The 14,052-nt window shown below is 37.7% G+C and overlaps 1 protein-coding gene across 2 annotated transcripts in view; it reads left to right on the top strand.

Annotated features, from left to right (window-relative positions):
- Positions 1-14,052, top strand: part of BICC1 (BicC family RNA binding protein 1) — a 102,223-nt gene that overhangs the window by 33,513 nt on the left and 54,658 nt on the right. The window lies entirely within an intron of this gene.

Here is a 14,052-nt window from a genome sequence, read left to right as displayed (position 1 = left end):
GCGACTGAACTACAAAGAACAACATGGTCAAGAGTAGTGACTTTGAAACTATTTTTGCATTCTTTTTTTCTTAACAATAGTGTGTAAAATATTATGAGTTGTGTTAATGAAGATCTGCATACAGTATGCTAATAAAAATTCTGTTTTTCCGTACTATAGAGAAGACACGAAGTTTTCATGCTGTATACTGAAATACCTTGAAACTATTTTTGATTTGGTTTTCCATTAAACAAGTGGTTTGCTGTACTTTACATGTTTTCTTCATATTTATAAGTGGTACTTCAAAAAAGGTCCCTTTAGTTGTGAAAGAATACTTTGTCCTGCACGTGGTTGTCAGATGCCTCGATGAAGGCTGATGGGGAGGAGTGTGTACACTGGCAAAATGTTTGTTTTCGGAAGTGTTTTATAGGAATCTTCAGATTATGTTGCTCTTGACTGACAATGAGTGTTACTTTTCTGAATGACATGCTTGTGCTTAACTGTCCAATATTTGTGTGCACGGAGAAAGAATGTGTCAATAATTCTTAGGATTTTATGAAAATGCATGGGGAATTTTTTTTACTTGCTGCAACAAAGCTGAGCCACAGTAGCATATAATTCATTCCACAAATTCATTTTACAACAGTGTTTTCTCACTTGTGTAAATCTGCTCATAACTCTTGAAGCTGCAGACAAAATATTTCCTCTCTGTGGCATTAAGTGGCTTATATTTTTGACGTGTATTTGTATACTTGATTATTTACTGTAGATACGGTGTACCTTAGAATAATGTAGCTATTAGTGTAATAGCAAAAAATACAGTTTTGAATTTATTAGGAGAGCAAAATGTGCTACAACTTGAAGTATGTGAATAAGAGTACATTACTTATCCATACTGATAATAAATTTAGTGGCTATTTTGGCATTAGTATATTGTCATATGTGCATAATTATTGTATAGACACAATGTGGATACTGCAATAGGTTAAAGCTACTTCATTTTGCCTGGCATTCTTCTTACAGTCTCATCTACTCTCTAGTTTAGATTACTGAAGTTTCTAAGTACATATACACGACACTGCAGCTAATAAAAACAGATGGAAACTATCTTCTTTGAGAGTTTTCTTTTGTTCAAAAAAAAAACCTTTGGACAGTTGCTCATAGCTTACTCACTGTCTCTGTCTGTGCAATTTCCTTTAATCAGGGTTAAGCTTTTTCTTTCTCACATGACATGAACAAGGCAGTTTCTGGAGGTAAAATGAAGACTCTCTTCATGTGTTTCCGAGTGTGTAGTGAGGAAGAAGGTGATTTGTAGCGTTAGAAACACACTGCAAACTAAGGTGACAAGATACTTTCAGAAACTTAGTATGAATTTGAAGCTATAGCAAATGCATTTTTTGAAATAGTTTTGAAAGTTACTCTTCAGGGAGTTTTTGGCAGGCGTTTGAGTGGAATGGGGAGGGGAAGTGGATCACTTCAGAGGCGCATCAAGAACTGAGGGTGTATTTTGCATAAGTAATGCCACGTATGGTATTTTCTACAGACTATCCTCAATGTGTTGAAGATGTTGGGGTGTGTGGGGTGAAAGAAGTTTTCACATGAATGCTGAAATGGCAGAAGTGACAAGGCAAAGATTCAAGACGGTGATTCTGTATGTCAATACATACAGAGTAAGAGGGATGAGAGAGGCGGCTGGGACTGGAGGGAGGGGAGGAGGGAGACAGTCACGCTGACTTCTGGCAGGCGGCTCTCAAAGTGGTGGCTGGTCTATGGGAACAGGTCTTAGTTCTTCATCAGCTTGTCCTCAGGAGGAACACAAGTTGCTCATGTGTTCTCTGAGCTGGGCCCAAAGTCAGGGGCTCAGCCTGGATAGTTAAGCTATATAGAGTATGCTCTAATGAATCTGCTGCGCTTTTAAATGAAAGTGAATACAAGGTCTTGGTGCTAAGTAGTTTTTTACTGGTCTTCAAGCAGTGTTACTGTCTTGGATTTTTGTAATCAGGCAGACTTGGTGAATGTGGACTGCTCCTATCAATTTTTAACTTTTGAAATTTAGTAATAATTTAAATGTCGAAATGCAATATTTAACAGAGCGTTTTAGCAGAAACAAACACGTGCTCTGCAGTTGCTGGTGGAATACAGAATAAGCTCCAGATCTTGGCTGCAAGGGGCAAATTAAGCCATTTCTGTCCTGTCATGGTGGGGAAGATCAAGGGATGAGGTGCCCCTTCCTCTGCTTCTGAAATGAAAAGTAAATAAATGTTATTTGGTAGTGTCACTTTAAAAAAGTCTGAAGACTTTAGCACACTTTCTCCCATGATTTCTGCGTTTTGGTACTGCTTCAAAGAATGGAAAACCTAGCATAGTCTAATGTGGATTGTTCAGAGCCGCTGGGAGCTGCTAATAATTTAACAAGAAATAAGTAAATAACATGATATGTTTCTCTCTAGAGCTCTCTGGTCTGCAGTTCAGTGACAGGTATTCTTAAATAAACAGGGACTGGCTTGCTGTTGTGTTACATACTATTTATATAAAGAGATCCTTGTGGACCTTGCTCTATATATTATTGTCCTACGAATTACTCTCACAGAATAAATTAATATGAAGTTACTACTTGTTCTTGATCCAAAGCCCATTTTCAGTTGATGGTGGAATTTTTCCATTGAGTTCTTCACCATCTGGTTCACGCCTCATAGGCAAGCAAGGCCCTTCCCAGACGAAGCCAGGACATTGTTCCAAGGAATATATAATTTATGTACCACTATAGATATGCATGGCACTCTCATATAAAATGTAACAGGGTGGTGGGTCTCTGCCCTGAAGAGTTCATAATCCAAAACAGATGAGGGTTGGCCATGTGGACAGAGGGGAATGTAATGCTTTTCTTTCTTCTGAAACTTGGAAATCTTAGTGCTGGTGATAACCTTTCATTCTGTAATTTCTCAGGGCAAGAGTGGACATCTAGCGTTATCACAGGACTGTCAGTGTGGTGGGCGATAGGTGAAGGCCGTGGGTTTAGGAGATGTTGGGTGGAGTTCTTGGACTAATGTGGGACAGCCCTTGCAGAAGGTGGTGAATGGAAACAGTGCACATGTGGTGCTTTGCCCAGGTGCTTGACTCTAGGTCTGATGTAAGCTTCTCATTTCAGCATAATTTGGTTTGTGTGTGTTAGTTGTGGGCTTTTGGAGTGTTTCGAAAGGGGCTCCTCAGCTCTTCCTCTCCTGGCTTCCAAGAGTTTGTTTGCAGAGTTTGGTTTTGTGGAAAGCACCATGTACTACCAGCCAGCTGCAACTTGTGGGTATTATTGTTTCTGGATATTTGAGATTATTTAGGTTTTGTGTGGTGTGGTTTGTGTTTTTTTTTTTACCAGAGAGAAATGGTTTTTGTAGGAATCTATTAATTTACACAGATGCTGATACTTAGAGTTTTTTAAGGTATTATTTGATTTAGGCAAGAAGTGCGCTTAAGTGCTCGTGCTTCTCTTAATGGCAGACTGTTATTCCCCAAAGGGGGTGTAATCATGCTTGAAAGTGTGATGGTGCAATTGGACAAATATTGCGTGTGCCAAAATCTATTCTGGTAAGTATTAGGAGCTTAGGAGTGTGAAGGAAGACTAGGGGTTTTTTAAAATTTTCTTTCCTGTCCTTAGATGTAACATGTTTCATCTATAGTTTCTGATCTTATTTAATAAGTACCATGTTAAGAGATACTGAGACCGTTTTGGGGGCAGTATTAGGTGAAACCATCCTTTTAAAATGAGTTACCTTTTCAGTATCTATTGGAAGCAGTAGCAGTAAGAGATTTTAAAACAAAACTCAAAAAAAACACCCTCTCCCCCCAAAAAACAAACAAACAAAACCAAACCAAAATCAAAACAAAACTCCACCTCTTTGAAGACATAAAAAATGGGAATATCTAATTGTATCTTTAGTCACCTCTATTTTAAAGTTCTCTTCTACATGCAGTATTTATTACTGTTTATTACCTTTTATTTGTTTAGTATGCTCTGGCAGCGAAGGGTGTGAGGAAGCTGCCTCAAGCCCAGTTTGTTTATGTAAGACAGCAAAAGATCTTTTTTGCACAATCCTGTGTTTTCACATGTATCTCTGAAAAATGTGTGTTAGGCTGATCTAGGCCAAACCTTGTAATGTTTGCAAAATTCTTGTCTGAATATATTGATACAATGTTTATGTATACTTGAGTGCTTTTATAAGTATATATAGTATGTATTGATATGAATAAATTTAATAATGGTATATTTTTCTGTGTGCAGTGTGTCTGGCTGAAAATTGGTCAGTCTTCCTTTTTAATCTCTGAACATGAAACATGTAGGTAGAGCTTCAAATGTGAATGGCTCAGGGCATTTTTGGACATAAAGATTAATCATTGACCTGAGACTAAGATGGCTGATTATTGTCTATGATCAGCAGTAACTTCTGAAGGGCTTTCCATTTGTCTTCATCCATGACTTCTCTTGTAACTATAGCTTGCCTAAGGCTGTATTCCCTTTTCTGATGGCAGTTCCTCAGCTATCAGTTTCTTCCAGTTCACGGTTATTATACGTTATCATATTCTTTTTATGTTTATTTCAACCACAGGGGCAGTTTTGAACTGCAGAAGCTCCACACCTTTTTGTGGGATAGAAATCATTATCCACATTAGCATTAAAATAACCTCTTGATGTAGAGTTTGCCTCATAGCATGTGACAAGGATGTAGTAAGGCCATGCGTCTCCAGAATGGGAATGAAATGCCCAGCTGTGCTAGACTGTGATGGGAACGCTGGCATATGCTTCTGATTTACATGGGGCTTCCTCTTGTTTTACTTCCCGGGAAGAGGAAGCAGCTGCTCGGGGAGGGTGGTGTGGGTTAGAGGCCTAAAGAATGTCGGTGGCAGTCAGCGTTTGCAGGAAATCTTGAGGAGGAGAGGTTTGTCTCCCTTTTGGCAAAACCACACCCAGTGGAAAGAAGGAGACTGTTTAGGTTGGATCCGTTTCTCTAAAAAGGTAAATCAAGAACGCTTACTTAACTTTTTGCTTAGTTCAGGCAGACTTAAGTGATGGGAAAGCTTCATTCTTGTGGAAAACGGCATTCATCGTGTGTCTAGTATAGCAATCATTCTGTTAAGGAAATGGGGTAATTACAAGGTTTATTTACTTACTGGATCTTTAGTTTCTTCCATGTTGCTTCTAAAATAATGGGAACAATCTTGAGAGTTTACCTGTAATATGACAATTCTGTGGTGGGCTTAATCCTTGAAGTGGAAAATCCTTGAAAATACTCTCTGATGGGCCTGGTCCACTGCATGTAGAAGTCTTAAAACAACAGCTGTCCTTGCTGGGTTTGTTGTGAATAATTCCCTTGGCCAGAAACAGTGAGGATTTTTATCCTGTGGTATTACACTGAGTGGCTCTACTTCACTGCTGGGAGCTCAGTCTGAGTTCCAAGTGAATCAGAGTTTTAGTTGTTGATGACGTTCCATTTTGTGCCACCTTATTGCTATACTTAACATTTTGTGCAAGGTCAGTTGCATTGAAAAGCAACAGACAAGGAGCAATTTGTCACTGTTATCTTGACTGAGATAGTTAATCCTTTTCACTCTGAAAGTTAAATCCTCTCTTAAATAGAGGAGGGATTTTGGTCATTGGAAGTGGTTGTGCTCTGGGGGGAAGGAGGAGGGGGGTGAGTATGAGAATGATACAAATTAATAATACACACTGGGTTCCTGATTTGTAGGGAGGAGACTTGCTGCTTCTGGAGAGCGAAGTTGGCTGCATACTTGTTTCTAATGTGTAGTGGAGGGGTTCATTGTTAAGTGATCTTTTTTTCTTAGCTAAACTTCCCCCTTTTATATTATTTGTGTAGAATTCATTAATGCTGTACATACAGATATGTTTATAAGGTTTTTTGCATGCTTAGATAATCCCTTTAAGTTTTTGACATTTCTTTTATTTAAATGGCTGAAAGTAAAGTATTACCTGTGACCTTTGAATATTTCCATTGAGGGTGAGCCAAACATTCAACTCAAATAAAGGAAGGACTTCAGTGTTTCACCATAAGTAAGGGCATTTGATCAAAAATGTTCTTCTCCCTTAACTTCATTTGCTGTATTTATAAATTAAGTACAAAGTTCTGTAAATGTTATCATTGCAGAAGGTTCGCTTAGTATGGTTTTGGGATGCAGCAACAATACTGCAGTGCTTTCTTAAACAAGGTTAAAAGATGTGTTGTGTGTGTGAGCGAGTGTGTGTTATCTTCCCTTCTAAGGTGAAAATGCTGTAATGGAAAAGGACGCAATGTAAATTCCATAGCCATACCCACATAGGTAGCTTTCCCCAGTTTTCTCCTTACTTGTGTAGAGCTTTTATTTATGTTCTAAAAGTTGTAAAGCTGATGTTATATACTCTGATACTTTTATTGCCTTTACATATAATCTGTTAATTAGTTCTTTTGAAGTATTATCAGCTGATCCCTGTTGATCAAAACTATGAATACGTAAGTACATTGCCCAGGATATTAATCTTGTCCTCTAATTTTAGCTTTGATACCTCTTCATCCTGTACAAGTTTACCTTAATTATTGACAAAGTTCATTAGGAACAGCTGTGAATACCTAGTGAGGATGGTAAGTTTGTTTAGAGTTAATCTGGGCTAGAATATGGTCTTCAACAACAAAACAGCCTGCTTGCAGCTTTGTGGAAGTCTCAAAGTCTGTAAATACAGACCACAAAAGTACTGGACATAAGAAGTTGGAGGAAAGCATGTTAGTATTGTGCTTAGTTTGACATGAAGCTGTGTAGAAGTATGACAGTGGGAAACAGGCATGTTTTCCTTCTGTTGCCTTTTTATACCCCAATCTAAATTAGTTGGAAAAATCAGAAACAAATGTATGGCAGTACTGAACGTTATTCATATAGCTTATTCCATATGATAAAATATTACCCTTTTCAAAGACAGGTGAAGTTAGGGGAGAAGGACTGGGCAAGTAGTCAGATAGTTCCCTAAAAATGCATTTGGGGTTTCTGACAGAATATGAAATAGGAAAATCAGGGACCTCTGCCTGGCAAGAGACACATGCACTTGCGTCCTCACACTCTGCTCATCCTGCTGCTTCCTACACAGAAACTTACACACCTGGGGCTCAGTCCTCATCCTTCCTGTGCATCATTTTGTTGTGTATCTGTAAGTAGTTTACACTTGCATGTAAACTACTAGTATCCACAATCTAAATTAAGAATAAACTTAAAGTATTTTCTATGTTTAATCATTTTAAATGTCACTCTGTATAGGAGATGGCTTGTCTGCCCTGCAGGAGTACAACCTGCACCCTCTGAGCGGTGGGTTATTCCAGAGTGCCTGGGTGTCCTGCTCAGGAATAGCCCCTTGCTCTCCCCTGCAGAAAGGTGCCATTGATACTGTGGAGTAAGACGAACTGTACTGCCTTCCTTTGAGAGTAATAGTTGTAATATAAGCAGTGAATTCTTGTTTGGAATTTCATGTGTAGACTAGCTTAAGGGGTTGGGGGGAGGCAGAAATCCCACAACAGAGCTTGGGATAGGAATCCATTGCTATACCCAAAATGTTGGCCAGGCTTGCAAGAGGGCTACACATTTGCACAAACTTTGGGCTAAGTTTTGTCATCTCCTCTTTTTTAACTTCTTACATGCACTGTATGTCCTCACCAAACCCAACAGCCCTTGATGGTGGACCATTGATGTGCTGGCTCTGGCCTCACCAGTTCTAGAGGCTGAATTCATGCTGTCAGTTCCTGAATAACTGTATGCAATTTTCTTTTTGTTTCTTGTTCTTCTTTCCCATCCTTGTTTTTTCTCTGCTTTTTCCACCCCTCCCCCCCAAAAAAAAAAAAAAAAAAAAAAAACCAAAAAAAAACAAAAAAAACCAAAACACCCACAAACATTAAATATGATACTGCTGTTGGTTCCAGCTACACCCATTGCTCTGTTCTTGCTGCCAAAATCCGTGTTCAGGGGTTAGTCATCCTTGGAGATGTTGCTGCATTGGAAGAAGTAGTATCAACCCATGTAGAATTTTACTTTTCTACTGTGACTCTTCGGCTTGGGCCGTCTGCTTATATAGAATTTTTTAAATTTTCGTGCAAATGATATTCCATATTTCAAATAAACTCTAAGAGTGAACTTGCTTTTACTGCTCTAAATGCATATGTACTGAGGGAACCACACTAATATCACTTCTCAGAACGCATAAGATGAACACTTCGTAAAACAAAATATGCAGAGGCTGACAAATTTTGTGTGTGTTTGTTTTTATTAGGCATCCTGAGGTCTGATTTTAAAATTATCATGTTGCCATTTGGTTAATACTGGATTATATTGTACATCTAATAGTTTCATTTTCTACAATGAAACGATCATTCAGATGTTAAAAATTATTAACTAGTGAAATCTGCAATACTGAATTGTGGCTGTTTTTGTGAGAGTTAGTAAATTGGATAACTAATCCCCTTGCCCTGCTACTTTTGTCTGTTTAATTGTAAGCAGATTTTGCTTCCAAACCGTGACTGTGTTTGTTGAACTCATTTTGAACTTATTTTGTCTGTGTCATCTTAGAAAGAAAAATGGTTTTGTTTTCAAAATTAAAATTGCTGATCAGCTGGAACTCCAAACTTCTAAATATTCTATGCACAGCTTCAGCTTTCATTATCGATCTTAAAGCCGTGTTCAGAATGCAGGCTTATGCTTTCCATGTTCAGTTTTAGAAATACTTGAGCTGCTGGTTCGCTTTTTGTGGCTACTTTGAGTTGAAGCAGTTGAAGCACTTCACTTATGAAAACTGGGCATTTTAGCAGAAAGTGTTGGCATCAAATGCAACTTCTGTGCATGTGTAGATGATAGCGGGTAAGGACCTGTATCTGTCTTAAAATGAGTATTTGTGTCTACTAAAAAGTCATTTTGCAGATGTTGCCGAGGTTAAGACAGTACTACATGTTGGTTATGTATTAACCAGTTTCCTTATTCATTTAAGATTGTTCTATGTGTAGAGTAAAATTAATGGGCACAAAATGAGGATGATGTTTATCTTGTGGTAAGATAAATGTGATCAGACGACTCTGATCTCTAATAGTATTTTCAGTCAATTACTGAATTAATTTTGTATCCTGAAGAATATTGCAGGTAATATTGGGAAAAACAAATGCTTTAAAGTCTGTATCAGATGATGGATGACATCATGTAAAATTCCATTAGGTTTTGGTCTCCTTTTTCTAATTGCTTGAAGGCTGTAACAAGTCAGATTATTTGTTTGGGTTTTGTTTGTGTGTGGTGGTGGTGTTTTAAAGCCTTATCATTCGAAACCATACTTACAAAACTTTTGCAATTATTTTACCTTAAGATTATTCAACCAGCGTATTTGTCAAATTCTATAAGGCCATTACCATGGTACTACTGTTGCTGTGTTTCATTTCTTTCTTTGCTGTCTTGCACAGTAACTTTCATCTTCTGCAAAATTGATGGAGCAAAATTTGTTGACGATGGGGGAAAAATGGTTCTCGGAAAACAGCCCTATTGAAAATGGGGATGAATACGGTGATGTAACAAAACAATCACTTTCCCTTTAGCAGCTCTGTGTGAAATATTTCTTGGATACAAATTATCATCTAGTAACCTATAGTAATCCATAGAGAATTGCTGTGTTTTCTCTAACCTGATGGATATTGAAGATTACCAAACTTCTACTTAGAGAATTTCTATTACCATGACCTTTACGTAAATAATACTTTTTCTAATCCTTTTTGTTTTTCCCTGTCCTTGTCCTACCCTCACACATGGGATTTTCCTCTCTGCAGCAGTTTTTAACTGTACACTGTTAACACTGGGAAGCACTTGTTTCTGCTAATACATGCTGGAGGTTACTTCTGGCTCTGAGTGCTTTTTAGTTCTTATGTCAGTGAAGAAATGGATATTTATTCACACTACGTTACAAGGGAGATCAGGAGCAAGCTTGAATTTGCAGATGCAATTGACTCTGGAGTTCCAGATGGTCATGTTACCAATGATGATGATGATTGTCTGGAAATGCCCTTATACTTGCTGCTCCAAGGTGTGCACATGAAATATAAATGAACAGTGTTTATTCTGCATTTCTAGACCCTTTTTGTTTGGTTTGGTGTTTTGTTTATTTGGGTGGGGTTAATTTGTTTGTTTGGAGAGTTTTGTGTGTTGGTTTTGTGGTTTTCTTATTTTTCTAATTCGCTGTCATTTTCTTCTCTTTCCCCATTTGCCTCTTCCTTTAACTTGCTACATTAACATTGCATCAACTGTTTTTAATTTTAAATTTCATACTGCTTGGAAAAATCACATCTTATTTGGCCATACATTTTTGTCTTGCTGGAAGATAGTGTACTAAGAAATGCTCTCTCTGTGAGATGTGTAAATGTGAGGCTAAGAATGACATAAAGAGTTGACTCTAAAGATAATTCAGAATATAGTTTGGACCCTGTCATGATTATATGCTTTGTGGTAATTTTTTGTCTGTGCACAGACTCAGTTTCTGAGTAAAGATCAAGATCTGGAAGGATATCATTTTTCCCTATAGTGTCCTTTTTTACTTTGTCACAGAACATGCTGAAGTGGCAGGACCTGCCCCCAGGACCCCAGAGGGAACTGGTTCACTTTTAAAAAGGATTAATTAAGTTAAAGAATCACTGCTCAGTTCCCTCCTCTGCTACTCATTCACCTCTGTATTTTATACTGCCTCAGAGACAAGAGTGATTTTTATTTTTATGGATATGATCACCTGTAGTTACTGAGCTTAATTTTCTTTCATTTAATGTACACAATTGGTCGACTAAAATACTTCATGCAGGATATTGAGCTTTCAGCATTTGTCACTAGGCTCATGGACGGGATTTGCCGTTTGCTTCCAAGGCATGGAGTGTAGTCTCTGAAATATTCCGAGTACCAAAGAAGTTAGCTGCTCTCTGAGGATTTTCATTCTTTGAAAGCTGAAAATAAGGTACCATTGCAGTACTGCAGATGTTGAAGTGTCTCATCCCATTGATGTTGATATCGACTGAGGTGTTTCTGCTTGTTTTTAACCTGCACAGAGAAAAAACAAGGAGAACTCTTTGCAGACCAAAAACTCAGCCATTCAGAACATGATATGGCCAAATAAATAAAACCCACCAGTAGACTTTCTAGGCTTTTAATAGCATGAAAAATTCAGGGCATCTACAAAACCTTGTGTGTTTTTTAAAAAGTGAAATATGTTCTTACATATAGATTAAGATAAACATGTACCTGTTCTAAAATACAATTTAAACATGTTTACAAGATTTTAAACAGCTGTTCTTTGTCTAAACACTCTACATGTTAAAATGGTGTGTATATATAAATATATATCTTCTGTTGTATTAAGCGAGATTAAACTGAGGAAGCTAATTCCTCACGTTGCAAGAAAGAGTTTTTCCATTGATGAAACAAGAAACTGCCTTTTTTTCTGTTTTGGCAGTAATGCTTGCAGTTTTGAGAGCTACTTTTGTAATTTCAGTTGGAATGAGCTCATTGTTGAGCTCAAGTTGGGAAAACCAATTGTAGAAACCCACTGGTAGATGCAGATTCATCTCTTACCGATTTTTCTTTTCACTTCAAATGAGAGCTGAGGCAGAAATGGCTGAGACGCACGAATCCCAAAGGTGGGAAGATCAGAAATAGATACCTTAAAACTAGTTATAAAGAATACTACTCCCATTTAATATGCTTCGTTTTAAATAAAGGTCTATTTCATAATGTTGTTTTTAACGTACTACCTCTGAAATACTTCCTTTGAATTCTGAGATGCTCAAATGCTCATGGGCTTTTGGGGGAGTTTTGATCCTTTTTTTTTCTCCTTGCATTCAGGGCATTCCAGTTTCCATCCAAAATCAGCTAAACGAAACTTATGTTCATAAGAAAAATAATTTCTTGCTGTCTTAATGTAAAACTCCCTGAAGTGCTTAAACTATAAATTTTTCGAGCTGGAATACAAGGAAGCCAGAAGTTTTTCTTCCAGCTGCTTTCCAACTAGACACTCTTTCTCTTGAAGGCCCAATGATTTGCAGCCAGAGACAGTTTTTTTTCAGGGTCAGGGCAGAGTCGTACTTGTTTTGTTGATATCTTCTTGTATCCTGTGTCATCTTCTGTATGTTCTGCATGGAGAATAGCTTACATATTTTGGCTCCGTAAACACTCCGGTTTCCCCTGGGGAAAGGGGAGGAAGGGAAGATGTAGATAGATAATTTCTTAGGGTTTCCCTCGTTCTGAGGTTGTTTACTATGGGATTAAATCTTGCTGCCAGATATGCCTGTTCGCCTTGGTCAGTTGGTCCCTCAAGGTGAGTAAAGTACAGATTAGTATAAACCCTGTCACTTTATGTGAACAGAAGGGAAGCCTAAGCAGAGGTGCTATTCCATAGAGACCATGAACTCTATTCACTCATCCCTAGGCTGAATTTCCTCTAAATGTTTTGTTACTGAAGTGTTTATATAATTGAAATACATGTATTGTATCTATATTACTTGTAAAGTGAGTTCTGCTTTCTGTTTTGTTCATTTGAGAGCAGTACTGCTGTTTTCAGGGTATGTCACATTAACACTGAGTTTTCACAAAAAAAGTGAGACATTTCATGTTCCATTGCAACATGCAGTTGATGTTTTTATGGAATTGAGTCCAAATTTGTTTCAGGACGAAAAATATCCTGGCACTTAAAACTGCCTGGGTTAGAGTGCTAAAACAGAGCTAAAAGTTGATGCAGCAGTGATATATGCTATGCAGAGTTTTACCGTTGCACAGTTTTCAACATCATTTTTACTTTCAAGTTTAACAGCTATAGTAACAATCAAGTTTGTTTTCTACAGTTTTGTGACACTCCTGCTATTACAGTAATACAATATGTAAATAATAAATATAATAGTTTAAAAAGCAAGCAATGTAATTTAAACTCTTCTTAAGGGTTCCTATGAAAGCCCCAATTTCTCAAAAATAAAGTAAAAAGTTACTTTCCACTGCAAACCTCTTTATGCAGTTAAAATTCTCAAATTGTTTCACAGGCAAGATAAATTATTTTCACTGGTAAGAAAATAAGTACTGCAGCAAAACCCACTTTATATTTTCCCCTGTATAATATGTGATTTTCGAAATCGTGTAAAAGCTGGTTATTGCAATCAACTTGGAATTTATCATGAAGTTTATTGCTTGGAGTTGAAAGCCAGCACATACTCCGAGCATTTTTATACTTAAAGAAAGTCACTTCATTTAAATGCATCCAGACTTTTTTGTGTGTGTTGGTGTTTTTTGTGATTGTTTGGTTTTTGCCTTGCTGCCTAAGACAGGCGATAAGCTTGTCTTTGTAGTGACCCAACTGAGTCTTCTTTTTGGTCTAATGTGATCGTTTTTAGCATTGTGTTCTGCAAAGCGTTTGAGGATATTAGGTGGCTCAGCCTCAGTGGCTGGCAGTCAGACTTCTTTTCCTTTGAAAATCTCAAATGCATCTTCTCATGGGTCCCCTGAATGTGCATCTCTGAAGCTGTGGGCTTCCTTGTGTTTTGGTTTAGCATGAGAAATTGAGAGAATTTAATTTCTTCTTTAAGATAGAAGTCTCCAAGCTTTAATGACAGGGTAGAGGACTGATGGGATATAACTCTTGTCTTGAATGATATTCACTCATTCCTCTTCCATCTCCTCTCTTGTGGTTCCTTTTATGTTGGATCTTCTCTCAGTCCTGCACTGCTCTTTGTTTTATCATCCCCCTTCTCCTGTTGGCTAATGCCTTGCTATTCTCTGTGTATTTTGTCGCCTGTTGTACAATTAAGAATAATCCTGGCCCAAAGCCCTCTCAGACACAAGTGAATTCTTTGAAACAGCTTTTTTCCCATGTGGATTGGAAAATTGTGACAAGTATGTGTATGTTGCTGATAGAATTTCACCCTCCTGGAAATGTCTTATTTCAGCTGTAACTTATTATCCAATAGTTGCTGAAACCCAAAATATAGTATAATGCAGTCTGGCTGACATTTCTAGATTTTCCACGTGGTGTACTAATCTGGAAGTTGTTGTGATGTC

This window comes from Patagioenas fasciata, chromosome 8, assembly GCF_037038585.1.
Source record: "Patagioenas fasciata isolate bPatFas1 chromosome 8, bPatFas1.hap1, whole genome shotgun sequence".
In the NCBI taxonomy this organism is placed as follows: Eukaryota; Metazoa; Chordata; class Aves; order Columbiformes; family Columbidae; genus Patagioenas; species Patagioenas fasciata.
This window is presented reverse-complemented; position numbering and strand designations above follow the sequence as displayed.